General features: G+C 41.5%; 1 protein-coding gene across 8 annotated transcripts in view; it reads left to right on the forward strand.

Annotated features, from left to right (window-relative positions):
• The window catches only part of NTRK2 (neurotrophic receptor tyrosine kinase 2), a 317,064-nt gene that overhangs the window by 134,856 nt on the left and 165,572 nt on the right, over positions 1-16,636 (forward strand). The window lies entirely within an intron of this gene.

Below are 16,636 nucleotides of genomic sequence, written 5' to 3' on the forward strand. Positions count from 1 at the left end.
CAGCATCCAAGTTTTACCAGCACTTCATTTCAGGTACTTATACTCTTGTTACCACCTTTTCTAACACATTTTGGAGTGAGCTCTGCCACTGGAACTAAAAGGTATAGTAATAGTTAATGTGTATTGATTTCTCACTGTGTACCAAGCACATGTTATGTTTTAAATATTAAAACATATGTTAAGGTGTTAATTCATTCCCTGCAACTCTGTGTGACCAATGATAATATTGCTTCTGTTTTAAATGTTAGAAAGCTGAGAAGCAGAGTGATGGAGGGCCTTGCTCCAGGTTACCTGGCTAATGAGTGATAATACCAGGGTTTGGATTCAGGCAGCTGGCTTAAGTGCCGATATGCAGAACAACGACCCTACATGGGCTGGACCCTTAAGCAGGGCTGGGACTGGGGTGAGGCCAACAAGGTGCCTAGGACTCTCTCAGGGCCATGCAAGTGCCCAGCGGTCGCTCTTACCAGCACTAGCAGTTGAGCAGAGCTTCTTGTTGCAAAGCAGAATTGTAAGGTGAACTTCAGTCATTGGGAAGGTGCACACTGTCCCAGGGAGCTCCCAGTTGATTGTGCTACTAACCAACCCCTACAGATCTTGACTTGCAGGGCCAGGTAGTGAAACTGGCACATGCTTTCAACATTTTACGTCATGAAACAAGAAGTTTCATCAAGTATCTATTCAGTGGTAATTAATTAATGAAAACCCAGGGAATGTTTGCTTTGCTCGTTGTAACTGAAGATGGGTGTGTTGGTTTTGATTGTTCTAAAGTGAATTTTCTTGTCGCTCTTGAACTTGAGTACTTTCTGTTCATTTGGGGGCAGTCCTGGCTCTCTGATGAGTGATGGCGAGGGAAACCACCTTGATGGGGATGGGGTGGGGAGGGCATGGTGGGAAGATATGTATGTTTGAGGCCACATTCCGTCACTTGCGTGAAGAGGATCCAGTCATTGGAACAAGGTGGCAGAAAATGCGTGCTTGACCTATTCCTTGCCTCTGAAATACGAGACAGAGAGCATCTAAGCAGCTCAGTCACGTCGTCGCTCCTGTCCCTGAATGTCCCGTCTGGCAGCCAGTGACTTAAAAAGACTGCCAAGGGCACATGCTAATTTTCCAGTCATTTGGTCAAGTCTCATCTCACACACCACAAGACCCTAGGGCCCGTGTTTACTGAATTAAAATCTCTGCCTGACCATAAGCTAATGAACAATAAGTTTTTCCCCACCCTCTCTTCTTTCAAAATTTGTATTCTGTTTCCCAGGAGGCAAGGAGAAATCTCTTTTGTGTTTATTCACTACCTTCTATTTCTTTTTAATAATTCTCATTATACAATAATTACTCTTGTTGAATCACTAAGTAAAAATGTAGGCTATGTCTGTTTGCTTTAAGGATTAGAATTCAGCTTCAGGTAAGTTCATGCAATTTCACTAAAGACCCTTGAGCCTTGAGGAGTGGTAGTAAGAGTTGCCAGCACTGTTTTACCTTTTGGGGGAGTTCTAGGTTTTAAATGAACGAAGCCATAGCCTGTTAGGGTGCTTCAGGCTTTGCAAAGCTTCCTTCCTTGACAGATTTTTCTCTCTGCATTTACTTCAGCTTCTAGAGTTGGGGGAGACTGACTACCTCTCTATTGCCCTCCTTCTCTAAACATTGGGGGATTTCATGCCATGTTTTACTTTGGTCCTTGTAGTGCACTGGCTTTTCAGTGCATTTAAACAGTGGGGTGACTAGCAGGTCTCCAGTGGAGGAGAGCGGTCAGGATGTGTCTGCCCTGTATCACAAGTTTAGGCTTATCTCCAACAGGACTCATCTCTCTATATCTGCAATCCTTCAAGATGGGCTCCATCTTTTCTCCACCTGTCCCCTCAACACTCGAGGTGGGAAATTCTTCCCACTGTGGTCAGTCGCCAGTGCCTCATCATTTCTTGTTTGTCCCTTTAACCTGGCCATACCTCTGTACATTGTCCCTACATCTTGCAATTTAAATCATTTGGGGTGTGTTCTTTTTCCTTGACATGACCTTAACTGAGACACATATACTAAATTCTTCAATACATTATCTTGTTTTATCTTACATTGAGTCTATTCAAAATTCAGTAAATATGTATTAAGTATCAATTATAGGTCAGAGAGTGAGCCAAGCATTGGGAAATACCACAATAAGCAAAAACAGATGCCATCTTTGGCCTCATGGGCTATAGTCTGATGGTAATATCTGTAATGTTGATGCTGTTATTATCCGCACTTTACACATGAGAAAACAAAGGCTTAGAAAGTTAAGTAACTTCCCTAAGGTCGCACAAATCAGATCTGCCCACTTATAAAACCTATGCTCTGGTCCAGCTTCTCCGAGATCAGTGCTTTGCTTTGCCTTCTGGGGGACCCTATGTCTGTGAGCTCTGAGATAGCCATCAGACCTCTACACTTCATCTCGGTGCCGCAAATTCCACTTGACTCAGTTTATAAACTAGTGAAAAGTATCCCCTCCCTTGTTACCTATTTTATCTTTCCCTTTTGTCTTTAAAAAAAATTATTTTCTCTAGTTCTCTTTCCCAACAGAAAAAATATTGTTTATCCTTTCTTTATTTTTTACACATTACAAATTTTAAATTAGTTGGATAGTATATGTGCATGAGAGAGAGAGATTTGTGTGTGTGTGTGTGTGTGTGTGTGTGTGTGTGTGTCTGTGTTTGAGAGAGAGAGGGAGAGAGACAGAGGCACCAGCAAGGAAAGACATAATTCTAAGCAATAATACACACACACACACACACACACACACACACACATGTAATATTGCATACTTTAAGCCCTGTTTGATTAAATGGGAATTTAATCCCAGTACATATACAAGCTGTGGCATTATCGCCTCCCCAGTGCTCACTGTGCTTTAATGTTCCCAACTTCTTTGAAAAACTTTCCATATCGTATTTTTTGCTTCTTGTTTTTACTTCTTTATGAAAAGAAAGAAGTTTTGCTGAGAAGAAATGATTACAAATCCCAAAAGGTTGGTGTTCTGTTTTGAGCTCCAAGATGTAAGAATTGAGTGGATTTCAAACTTGGCAAAATTTCTGACTTGGCAAGTGCTTCCATCCTTATTTATGACAGCTTGGAAACTTCCATTTTCCAGGGCTTATAAACGATGCTGCTGGTTTCGTCTCCCTTTTCTATTTTCCTGTGAGTTATGAAATTACCAGCCTGAAGGCTTTCTTTTAACATTAAGTCTCTTAGCAGAGTAAGGGGGTGTGTGTGTGTGTGTGTGTGTGTGTGTGTGTGTTCTTTATTTTCTTGGTGGTGAGTTATAGTTTACATATTTCACACAGGCAGTGTACTTCTCTTTTTCTGCCTTTCCACAAAATGACAACCGGACACATTGACGCTTGGGGTGATGGGAATGTGAACTGCGTGGTCTTTGTCGTGGTCACGTGGGACTTCTTGGTTGGCAGTCCACTAAGGGACTGTATATCTCATCCTCCAATGGCAATTTAACAGTTGGGACTCCAGAGCAAGTCAGGCACCATAGAACGTCTCAGAGTTTTTCCTAGAGTTATGAATAGGTCATGTTTTAGGGGATCTCCATGTCCATTATTTTTAGTGGAAAATTGTCAAAATAGAGGAACTCTGAGAAGTTATCGCCTCCTTCTTCTCCCTCCTCACCCTCCTCCTCCTTCTTTTTCTTTCTCTTCTTCTCTTAACTCCATACCCAATTTCTTAAAGTCCACTCATTTTGACTTCTCTTCATAAGTGTTTTCTTCCTTGGATTCATGTAACCACACAGAAGTTGGGAGCCTGCAATTATTGGGTAGAGTAGGCAGATTTTGCTGAATACAGGCAGTAGGAATCTTCAAATGCAGAACATGTCCTCTGAGAAGCAGATGCCAAGATGGGATTAAAGCTGCAAGGATTTAAATCAGGAGAAACTTGTGTGAAAGGAAATGGAGAAGGAGCCAGAAAAGGCTGTGAAAATGTAATGCACGTATGACCTTGGTAAACGACAGAGAGGGAAGGCTAGGTCAAGCATCCTAGACCATTCACTCTAAGGAATTATGGACAAGGCTGTTGGGAGTCTTTGAGCCAAAGTCGACCATCAGAGAAGTTTCTTGTCTCCCAAGATGGGTCTGCCTTAGTCCTACCACTCTCAGTCCTTTGGTGCTAGCGTGGTCCATGGGGAGCACAGACTCAGGACAAATGAGGGGATGATTTCAGAGCACAGATGGGTTTCAGGGTGTAGCTGAGGCCCTTGTTCAATTATGCTGCCTGAAGGTGAAGTCTGCAATGTGCTCTCAGAAAATAGGAGCTATCTTATTTGACCTCCGCTTAACCAACGTCCTGGATAACAACTGTTCCAATCTCTCTGTACCACATACTGACCCATCTGGCAGTGACCTGAACATTCCTGGCTGAATGGCTGGGTTCCAGTGCTCAAGGGAACCTCTGTTTCTTTAAATGACCTACTACCGGTTACCTTGGTTTAAAAGGCTTCAACTATAATCATTGTTAAAAAAAAAAAAAAAAAAAAAAAGTACACAGGCCAGGCAAGTCAACATTTTGAAATGTTTAAAATGTCATTTTTGAGCTGTAGCCATCCTTTTATTTATGGCAACATAAAACAACATCTGAAACTAAGACTTGTTTTTGTTTTTCTCGCCTGCATCCTGAAACCACGAGTGATTTTATTTCATTTCATTACGTGTTCCCTGTCAAACAATTTCCTATCATGGCAGCGCTCGTCATTGATTCATCTTCTTTCAGAAGAGTGTTTATGGACGTGTACATCGGTGGCTTGCCAGGCGTGAGGAGAGAGCTGGAGTGGAGCAGTGATACAGCCTCTTACGCAGTTATTCACCCCTGCTCTCCAGCAGCCCTCGAGCTGAATTGTTTTCAAGAAAAATTATGCCTTATTCGGCTTCGACAGACTGTACTGAGTACTTCTATGTGCTAGACCATAGGTTGCCAACTCTGGTGACTACGGATGTCAATGAGTAGGGGGGTTGCTGGGGACTGGCCCCCAGACCCCGCCACCCCACTGCTGCTGTGCAGGAGTGCAGGCTCAGAGTAGCTGGATCTTTTGATTTTTCCAGACAAGGGGAGATCTGGATTTTTGTGTAACATTTCCCTGTTTTTAAATGTTGGCAAGACCCTTCACATTTTTTAAAGTCTGTGAGCCAAACAAAACATGTCTTTTTGCCAAATTTTGCCTGTTGTGACCCTTGTACTAGATATTTTGCTCGCTGCTTTAAGATACAAATCCTCCAGCATGGCCTCGAGCAGAGACTGGTCTTGGGGGCGGGGGGGTGGGGTGCTTCCTGGAAGCACACACTGCAATGAGGATTCATGTGTGAGTGATTTACTAAGGGTGTGCCCCCAGGGCAGCCTGTGTGTGTTAGGGGGCCAGTGAGGGAAGGGAGGAGGACAGGGACAGGGCGCTGACAGGAGAATGATTTCAGACATAGTCTACTGAAGCGGGAACTCCAGAATGGAAGTTGCCATCCAGAGATTTGAGTGTTGGGCTTTCATATTCGTCCTCCCACTCATCACTGGCTGAGGGTCCCAATAGGCAAAAGTGGGCTCCAATAGCTCAAGGGCAGTCCTTCAGGAAAGAGACACAGCTGTTGGCTGTGACACAGGCTGGGCGTACAACCGTAGCAACAGTGGACCCAGGGGACCCCAGCACGGCCCTCCTCCAGAGAGCGGTGACTTCCCCAAGCCCACAACTAATAAGAACCACAGGTCAAGTCAATATTTGAACCCTGGTGTTTTGACTCCAGTCCAGTCCAGTGCTTCTTGACACTCTTTCCAGCTGCTGCTTAATGAGATCAGTGTGTGAATTCAGATTATCTTAGACGCGATTTGCTATGTCGGTCCCAGACTCTTAGATGGTCTCTTGTAGAATTGCATGGAGAGAGGACTGTCTGGCTCTTCAGAGAAGACACGGGCAGTCCAGTGAGAGGTAGGAAGGTGCTCTGGAACGGGCAACATTTTAGACAGTCCTGTGTGGGTTCACAAGAGTCTGTAGGGACTCGCAGCTCTAAATTCTCCTCAGTAAGTTTGGTGATTTCATGTCTGATGTGCAGGCAGTGTTTGGGGTGCTCTGTTCCCCAATGCGGAGTTCTGGGCCTATGAGAAATGCTACCCTGATGCTGGTGAGGTGCACCTCTCTGGGGCACAGGCCAGTGGTTTACACATTCTGCACAATACAAACCTAGAGTGGACTATTTCTTTGGAGAGTTTGAAACTACTCATCTATTTAATTTAAAGATACACCTCTAAACTCCAACCAGTTTCTGTTGAAGGAAGTCCATCAGAGGCAGGGGAAGAAGGCAGAAGCTGTAACACCATCTGCTAACCAGACATCTCAGGAGTTTGAGGGTCATGGCGGCAAGAACAGATCAAATGTTTTTAAACTGAGTCCGCCATGTCTGCCCACCCAGCCCTTGGCCTGTGCCCTCTGCTGTAGTAAATGCTTCACTCGTCCTTCCAAACCTCCATGTTAGACAGGACAGCTTTGCCCTCACCTCTTCAGTACCACGTCTTGTTCAAACCACGTCCTACTCCCCGATATCTTTCAAATCTGCCCCAGTGTCCCCAGTCCCACCACCTCTGCCTTCAGGCCCTCCATATTTGACAGGGACAGACTGATCTTCTCACTCCTCACCAACTTCCATCTCTGAGTCCAGCATTTTCCTCCCAAATGCGGGCTTGAGTTAGTCAGTCTTATACTCACTTACATACCTCTTGCAACTTGCACTGCTAAGTAGATCAAGTCCGAGCTCCTCAAAATGGCACTCAAACTCCAGAACTTTCTCCCTCCAGTCCGACTTTTCAGCAGTGGCTTCCTCACCCACCACTTCTGCTCCTCTTCCCCACCTGGCTTGACCTTCTTCCTCCTATCATCTTGTACATTCATCTGTCAGAGTCCTGGCACTTACTGATTAGGTGACCTTGGAGTTGGCTCTTAGCTCTCCAAGTACCAGATTTCCTCTCAGGAAAACGATGGTGGCAAATAACTACTGTCGTGCGGGAGACCCTGCTTGCTGCGCCATTTGTCGTGCAGGGCGGCCTGCAGGGTCTCTGGTCCCGCTCCCCACATAAGAATGCAGGACATGGTGAGGCCAAAAAGGAACACCCATGGAGCCATAGATAGGGGAGTCATACCACGATAGTCTCACTGGAGGCTGTATCCACACAATCTGCAACCTGCTGTCTGCTTCTCTGCCTGCCAACCCACCGACTGACCAACCAATGCAGCCGCGGCAATTATATCAGTGGCTAATTGGCTAACTGGTTACAGCTGATGGCCAACTACCACCCGAGCCAGCACCTTTCATGTGAGGCCGAGAGCCTGGAAACTGCTCTCTGGGACTCTGTCCCCACACTACTTTGTGGGGTGACTGGGAGAATTAAATGGACAAAGTATGGCAAGGCAGTAGAACAGCATGTGACATGTTGTAGGTGCTCAATAAATGATAACATCGTTGTGATGATGATTATTGCTATTATCCCTTTTCAAGGTCCAGCTCAATTCCTGCCTTCCTCCTAGAAGCTTCCCAAGAACTGCCCACACAGAAATGACACCTTCTTTCTTATACTTTGTATTACACTTTGATCATCTAGCCAGGAGAGCCAGGGCCCTCTATTGCTGCGCTAAATTGAAGTATTCCAAAGCACCAGACCACATGCCATTCCTGTAAGAGATACTCACTGTACTTTCAAAGAAGCAAATGAAGTATATATAATACTCAGTTGAGTTCACTTTTGTTGTGATGTAAGAATGTTTTTGGCTAATGCTGTGTGGGGCCTCAAACTGAAAGGTTTGATCAGAAATAGGGAACCTCTGAGGTGAGGAAGATTGGCCAAGTTTTAGGAGCCTGATCTTCCCTATGAACAGTATAGGCTAAGTTTTGGGGGGAAATTGTTTGGTACGTGGGCCAGGAATATTTTGATGGATTAGTTTCCTAGGGCTGCTGTAACAAATTACCACAAACTGACCGGTGTAAAACAATAGAAATTTATTCTGTCACAGTTGTGGAGGCCAGAAGTGTGAAACTGAGGTGTTGACAGCGTTGGTTCCTTCTGGAGGATCTGAGGGAAAATGTGTTCCATGCCTCTCCTAGCTTCTGGTGGCTTCTGGCCATTCTTGGCATTCCTTGGCTTGTAGACAGACATATCACTACAATCTCTGCCTGCCTTCACAGCACTTTTCTCTCTCTGTGTCTGCGTGTCCTCTTTGCCTCATAAGAAAAATTGTCATTGGATTTAGGCCCCCCTCTAAATCCAGGATGATTTTTATCTTGAGATCCTTAATTACATCTGCAAAGACTTTTTCTCCAAATAAAATCACCTTCACTCATTCCAGAGGTTAGAATTGGACGTATCTTTTTTGGAGGCCATTAATTACACTTGAGAATAGAGTTGATCTGAGAGGTTGATAGCATAATGGAATGCACAGGGTGTAGGTTCAGCAGCTCTAAGTTCAAATCCCTGTTTGGCCCATGCTGTGGACTTATTCCTTAGCCACTCTTAGTCTCAGTTTCCCTTTCTATAAAATTGGAATAAGAGTTAAGAATGTATCTGGCACATAGCAGAGTCACAATGTAGTTATTGTCTTATATTGATTCCCATTACTCATTTATTCATTTAATAAAAATTTAAATCTCAGGAATCTCAGAGACATATCACATAGCCCAATCGTCATATTAACACTTGGAAGAGGTTCAGTGCTTGTTGAATGAATAGACAAGTGCTCATATCTGAAGCCTATCAGAAGTAGTTGCTCTATTCAAGCACTGAAGAGGCTTTAGCAGGTATATATGTTCCTCGGTTTTAGAAAGTTTGCTTTCTGCAACTTTACTTTTACAATAGACCTAAATTATTAACAGTACCTGTTTTCACTAACTGAAAGAAATCTGAACAGGATTTTTGCTTCCATGACAAAAGGTGAAAAGTGAAAATAGGGTTCACATTTGTGTTTGTTTTGCAGAGAGCTGTTACAGAGGCAGCAAACATCCTGAGCACTGACAGTGCCACTGCTTTTACTAGATGTTAGTGTTATTTTAGGTTTTCTGTGTTATTTGGTATGATTTGGTAGGTTATTTTGGGGGGAATGCTCAAAAATTTGTTCCATGTAAATTAATGGTAATTAGTTCTTTGCTTTATGCTATTTTGGTTTACAAGAGGAGTCGTAGGAACACTACTTTCAGATAGCGGGGGAAACCTCTACTTTTATGTAGCTTTGTGCCTGCAGGATGAACTATGATGTCCAACCTTTAAAGGAAGCTCATTTTTCGGACTATTGATAAAAACCTTTAAAGAACATTATTGCATTGTCATTTCACTTCAAAGGCCTGCATATGTGGCCATTAGAGTGGGTTCTATGAGGAATTCATGTCATGAGGCAACAGGGTGTCCCAACCAAAGGAAAGCTTACAGCACCAAGCAAAGCAGAAACCTCAAATGCCTTTAGGGGCCAGGCAGCTTGGGTGGTGGAATCCCCCAGTGAGTGTAGCTTTATTTAAAGAGGCAGCTGCTGCTCATTCACTCATTCAACCATTTATAGTTTATCTTTTACATACTGTTCTCAGTGCTGAGTCCACAGGGTGGAACAAGGCAAACCTCTCGTCCTCATGGAGCTTCTGTTCTGTGAACCCAGCTCCAGTCGCCATATTGGAATCTAGGCCTCCTGCTGCCAAATCAGCTTCTTTTTAAAGCCAGAATTTTATGTGCAGTCTCCTGATTTTTAAATGTTGGCCGATACTACATTTTTAAAAGAACACTGGATAGGCCAGCCAGGACTTATGTCTTGATTCCATTTGGCTTGTAAGCTGCCAATTTGTGACCCTCAGAGTAGAATGTCATAACCTTTACCTTGAGAAGCATTTTTCCCATGTCTGATTTTAAGCTAATTCTCATATTTCCTGACCTCATTGGAAGTTGCTAATGGTCACACTTATTGTTTGTATCCTCCTGGGTTGACTGATTCTTCGTTGCTCCTCCCTGTATTATTTTCAGATGAGCTAACTTCCATCTATCAGTGTTTCCCTTCTAGTTCCATCTCCAAATCTTTGATTACTTTTTCGTGTTCTCTCAAGCTTCCAAAAAGACTCCACGCACTGTCATCTGGCCCTCGGCATTTTTTTTCCTTGACGGTCAGAATCTAGCCCAAACTCTTAACTAAACTGCTTATGGATTAGTGTGCTTTTAAGCCTCCTTTCTGACTTTGCCATCCAATTTTCACAGCCATTGAGTTGCACTGACTCCCAACCTTAGGTGTGATATTAATTTCTCTCAGAGGGACATGAGTTTAATAGATATTTTTTAATTAACATTCTGCAAAATTGGAGCTGTCATGCTTTATGGCAGACTGATACAAATGTCTATAATTATATTTTTGGTACTACATCTTGGGAATCCTCTAGAAATGTTTGTTTTAACCCCTTCCTAAAATGTTCTGATTAATGGGCAGGCCTCTTTATGCATACCTCTAACAGACCCAGTTGTCATGACAACGCAGAACATCATTTGTCAAACAGCTATAACTTCATTCTATGTTGAAGCTAAAAATTTATCTTTCAGGATTTATTCTTATGACAGGGAAATTTTGCATTTCCTTGGATCTGCTTTTTCTACCTAATTCTGCTTGTCGTTAGGGAGATCCAGGGTGCAGGGGAAGATTTCCTGGAGAATAAGACAAACCTCCCACCTTTTGCTCCACTCCTCCAAACAGATGAATTCTCTTCTCCATTCCAGAGAGAATTCAAATGGACTCATTAGTACCAAAAAGTAGAATTATTCCCTTGTGTCTCTAACTCAGTATGATTTTTGTTTCTTTTTAAAAAATTGGAATGAAATTTTTTTATTCGTTTTTGTTGTTGTTGTTGTTAGTAAAATTCAAAGGAAGGGAAGAAAGAAAATGTCAATCCCTTTTACAAGCTGAAGAAGAGTGAGATATCCAGTTATTGCATTTACTTGTGTGATCTATGGTTCAGGGATTGCAAACTCAATGGCTATCATAGAGGCCAGGCAAATATATAAATTAGTGCAGTAGACTCCTGAGGACATTGCATGCCCTTTCCAAAGGGGATCACTTTGTCTCTGCCAACAGAATGTGGACCATTTTGTAGGATTGTCTGTTTAATTTTATTTTTTTAAGGGAAGCCAGAAATCTGTATTTTTATATCAAATTTTCTGATTTTAAAACGTGGGCAGATCATGTATAGGTTTTTTTAAACAAGGTGATAGTTAAATAAAGCACATGTGAGGGCATGTTCACTCCATGGTCTCCAAGACATGATCTCTGCCCTACGCCATGCTACCCAACAGTTTAAAATGCCTTTGTTTCCTCTATGTTGAACAACTAGACCAGTTTTGCTCTCAAGTCTTCTTGGGATCTGATTCATTAAATAATCTCTTTCTGTTGGCCTCACTCTAGGTGATATTCTGCACACTTGCATGTTGGGTAGCCGTTGGGGTCTGGCCCGAATATAAGAGGGAGCTGTGATGGAAGGCTCATTTCAAAGACACACACACACACTCCTCTCTGACAGTCCAAGATAGATGGCGGGGTCCACCAGATGCCTCTGGGGTTGTTCACAGATTTATGATGCTCTCTTTTTGCCTTTGATGGATATGGCAGTTTAATCCTCTTCACTAAGCTCCATATTTTTTTTTTTTTTTTGTATTGGGAACTCCTGGATGACCATTGCCTTTCCACAAGAAATAGCAAGGATTTCTTTTCTCCTCACTGAATGTGAGTGTGTTTTATTTCTCATCTATCAATGGGAGAAAACAATAGTAATTCTTGCGAATATGCCATCAAAAACATCTGGGAGCAAAGCTGCTCTGTAGCTGTCACTGCTACAGAATAAGAGTGGTTTAAGGGACACCACCTGGTGGTAGGCACTCATTACCAACCCCATTTACAGTTAGATTTAAGACATTACGGGGTTTATGTAGGATTATGCTGGATATGGAAACACACAGTTGCTCTGGCAATGGGAGCAGGTTAGGAGATGCGTCGGGCCATTCAGACCCATTGTCATCTGGTCTTTTCCAGATTTCCCAACACCCTCCTGTGCTGCCTTTCATACTCTCCAGGCTCAAGCCTTGCCAAGTGTCCCTGCCAATTTCCAGTTAAATTCATGCTCTGTGTATAGTGTCCTATGCCTGGAAGGTTATACACCACCTCATCTCATCTAAACACAGGCAGGGTTTTATGGAGTCTTTATGACTATTATTAGCTCTGCCCACCTGTTGAACCTTCTGGGACTCCAAGAGCCCACTGATTACAGGTAACAAGAAGGACAACGGTAACATTATATGCAAACCGTTAGTCATATGCAAGATCAGCTTCATGGGAATGGACCTGTGCCTTCACACAGGGCACCCTGTAGAAGGTTTCTTGGTTTAAAGATCTGCAGTTAAAATTTTGAAATTCTTAATAATTTATGAACAAGGGGTCTGCATTTCATTTAGCACTGGACACTGCAAATTATGTAGTTGGTTCAGCTCATACTATAAAACACAGGCAAAATAGACTAAAAGCAGTAGCTTACTTGCCTGGGCAATAATTAACATTCCTTGTAGTGGGTATGGCCTTAGTCTTCTGTCTTGGTAAGTGGTGTTCCTTTGGCAGGGAAAACCCATGACAACTGCTTATGCATTCCTTCCCACTCTCCCAGGCATGCCTGCCTTAAGAAAGACCAACAATTTAATCCCAGGCATTTTATCTGGGAGCTTGAATTCACCTACATGTCTTTTCAAGTGGAGCTATCTTATAGGGTGGCATTTGGTAGCTGTCACCATTCATCAATCAGCAATTATTGAGTATTTAGCCCTGTTCAAGTCACCTTCCCTCGCTTGTCCCATCATCATTATCAATCATCACAGTGTATGTATTCAGTGTTCATCTGTGAATGATCCCGCACTGCAAGAGGGGAGTGTGCTGAGCTATTTTCCGTTGGTGAAACTAGGCGGACTCTGAAAGGCAGCCATTGCTGCCTTTGGAACAGTGAACTTCCCCACAACAAAGAAGGGTGTGTCCGTCAGGTGCTAGAACCATGGGACCAGTTTTTCTGGCATTTGCTCTATGACACTCAGGCAGAGATAACAATAAACCTACAAAAATCCAAAGATGACACATTGGGTTGGCTGAAAATCAAAGTTGCCTCTTTGTAATAGTCAGGTTGTAAAACTACAAAAGTGTTGCCCTGTGAATCAGGGCTGAAGATAACTATGAGGGCAATGGCCAGGTAAGGCTGACCCCGGGAAGCCAGCTGATGGGCAGGTATTCTGAAATTGTGTATGAGGGAGTACTTTGAAAAATAAAATGTGTGACATCAATGTAAGTCATTGTTCTTCTTATTCATGGCTTCTAGAGCTTGCTTGAGGCAGTTTCGGCATCTCCCCCTGCAATGCCAGCAAATCCTAATCTCATTTAAACTCAAAACAATTGACAAGATGAAACAGCTCCAAAAACATAAGGAGGCCCTCATGGTTGAAGCATAAGACAGGATTGATAGCTCATGCCTTGTTCCAAGGCAGAATGCTGGATCGCATTGCATTTTGGGGCTGGCTATCTTTGAGCAGAAACCTCAGAGACACAGCTCCTTACCATTTGAGCAAAAGCTCTTTGCCAAAATGTTTTGACTCAGGCTTATGATGAAAATAAAACCGTTAAAATATGCTGACATATTTTGAACATCGTATTAAAAAAAAACTATTTTTCGGATATTTAAGACCAAATACATTGATAGGAGGCAGAAAATCGTCTCTATGTATACAGAAATGCAAATCAAGGCCATTCCTTCCTGTGGTCTGCCCTACCCATTTGCCCCACAATTGGTTAGAAAATGGTGGCTAGGTTGATTTTGATGCTTTTATCTGTGGGAAGTAGCCTGCAGGGAACTGGAATATCTTGGATCGAGGAAGATTCTCTCAGGTTGAATTAATTGGAGCAAAATGATTCTCAAGAACCCACCTGGGAGCATGTGAGTTACTGTGGGAGACAATGTGATGAGCAAGGAAAGTCAGTGTCTTCAAGGGACTTGCATTCTAATAGAGAGAACAAATTGATTACACCATTAGATTACACTAGAAAGTAAGGTACTTCTTTTCTAACATAATCTAATACGAGCATAGATTATACAAGACTATACTTCTTTTTAAAAAATCTAAAACCTCTGGAACCAGATGCTTTGGATTGGGTTTTATTGATTTTAGAAATCCAATAAGGTTCCTACAGTGAATACCACTACCACCTCCAGTGGGACTTGCGGGGAGCTCTTTGTAGTTACATTCAGTGATATTTCTGCAGTGAAACTGAAGACTAGCCTCACTAACTGGAATAAGTCAAGTCTACAGATAACCTCACTGCAGTTCATGTACGGTGTTAGTGCCCAATGAGTTTAAGTTTGGGTTTTGAGAACATCTTAGATTTCAGAAGTGCAGATAATGGTTTGGGATCCTGTAGAGTATTATATAGTACAATATAATCTTAAATAATTATGGAATATACTATAAGAGTAGTTCCATGAGAGTCATGTTATTTCTCAAATACTCAAAATAATGTCTGGCACAGAGTAAGCATTTGATAAATACTTGTTAAGTAAATAAAAGTAATAGTAAGAAATGTCATTGTATTTTCTATTCCATGTCAGACATAGAGAGCTTCACACCAGTGCTGCTAAGTATTGTTGCTACTGTTATTCTTTTACTATTATTATGATTATTATTAGTTTCAGGTGTACAGAACTATGTAATAGTTAGACATTTATACCCCTCAAAAAGTGATAACACTCTTCCCCAATCTACTACCCCTCTGACAACATATATAGCTGTTACAGTTCCACTGACTCTATTCCTTATGCTGTACTCCACTTCTTGTGACTATATGTATATATATACATATATATATATATATATATATATATATATATATATATATATATATATAATTATAGTTGACATTCATTATTGTTCAGCTTCAGGTGTATGGATGGACCAAGAGAACATTATGCTAAGTGAAATAAGTTAGACGGAGGAAGACAAATACCATATGATCTCACTTGTATGTGGAATCTAAAGAATAGAATAAATGAACAAATTAATCAGAAACAGTCTCAGAGACATAGAGGAAAAACTGAGGGTTGCTGGATGTGTGGGGGTGGGGATGAGGGAGAAGGTGAGGGCATTAGAAAGCACAATCGGTAACCACAAAATTGCCTGACCACTGTAGTGCTACTGTTATTCTTAATTTAGAGATGAGGAAAGTGTTTCTGAGAGAAGTTAAATGACCTGCCCAAGGCTACCTGGGTAACAGGTGATAGAGCTGTGATTCTAACTAGGAGGATGGCTAGGAGCACACTTCAGTGTCCGGCTGCCTAATTCTGCCACTCACAGGCTGTGTGAACTCAAACAGGTGGTTTGACTTCTGTGTCTCTAAATTTCCTCAAGCATCAAATGGGGATAACAATAAGATCTACCTTGTAGGATTGTTGAGAGATGCATGTAAAGTGCTTAGAAACTGTGCCTGGAAACTTATAGGCCCTCAGTGAATGTTAATTATATCTGGGGCGTTGGAAGGAGACTTTGTAGTGAGGGATTTTGTCTGATGCAATGGAGAGGGCTTCTAGACATAAAAATATAGAACTTCAGGTAACCTTTTATACAACCTAATAATAAATGAATAGCCCTTTGCTACCGTGATAAACTAAAAGCCTAAGTCACAAAAGAAAATCTGGTTATCTCCATTTAATTGACAAGATTAAATAACTTATAAAAATTACTAGGCTAAGAAGAGAAGAATACCTCCTTTGTATGATAAAGATACTATATCCTATAGTAACATACTTAATGGTTAAATTTCAAACGTTTTCCCATTAAAATTTGAAGCAACGCAAGAATGCGTATATCATCACTCTGATTTTATCATGTTCTGGAAGTTCTCTCTGATGTAATAAGACATGAAATGGGTATAAGAAGTTTACCTAAGGGAAAGTGGAAGATACATTTATAGATACTGAGTACTTAGAAAATGGTGGAGAACCAATATCCAAAGCCAGTAATGAACTGAAAGTTTCTATAATCTGACCAGATACCAAACAGATTATTCAGTATCTCTCTCTTATGTTAGCAATAATGTTAGATAAAATAATGGTGAAAAAAAAAAAGCATCTTTCAGAACAACAACTACAGTATATCCAGAAGAAAACAGGGACAGAGATGGGAAAGAAGTTATGTGTACAGAGTTGGTACTCTTCACATAATTTATAACAGAAAAAAAAGAAGAAAAAAAACCCTATGCTTTTTGATGCTTGATAATACCAGAATGATTAATTGAATGATAAAATTCCAAAGATAACAAAATAAAGTATATGCTGACAATGTAATGTTAAGTAAAAAGTTTAGAATATTAATCTATACTCAGCATGTATTCTATATGTATTATGACTCCAAACTTATTTTTCATATAGAAAAAAATGAGATAAAAGCATCAGAATATTAATAATTCTGGGACATGAGATTATAAATGATCACTATTTTCTTTTTTATACTTTTTTTCAAATTTTTTACAAAAAGGAAGCACATGTTTTATAATGCAAGAAGTTATTTAAAAACGTTTCAGGAAAAAAAATAACAGAGAGTG

Source organism: Rhinolophus sinicus, linkage group LG04, assembly GCF_036562045.2.
Source record: "Rhinolophus sinicus isolate RSC01 linkage group LG04, ASM3656204v1, whole genome shotgun sequence".
Taxonomy (NCBI): domain Eukaryota; kingdom Metazoa; phylum Chordata; class Mammalia; order Chiroptera; family Rhinolophidae; genus Rhinolophus; species Rhinolophus sinicus.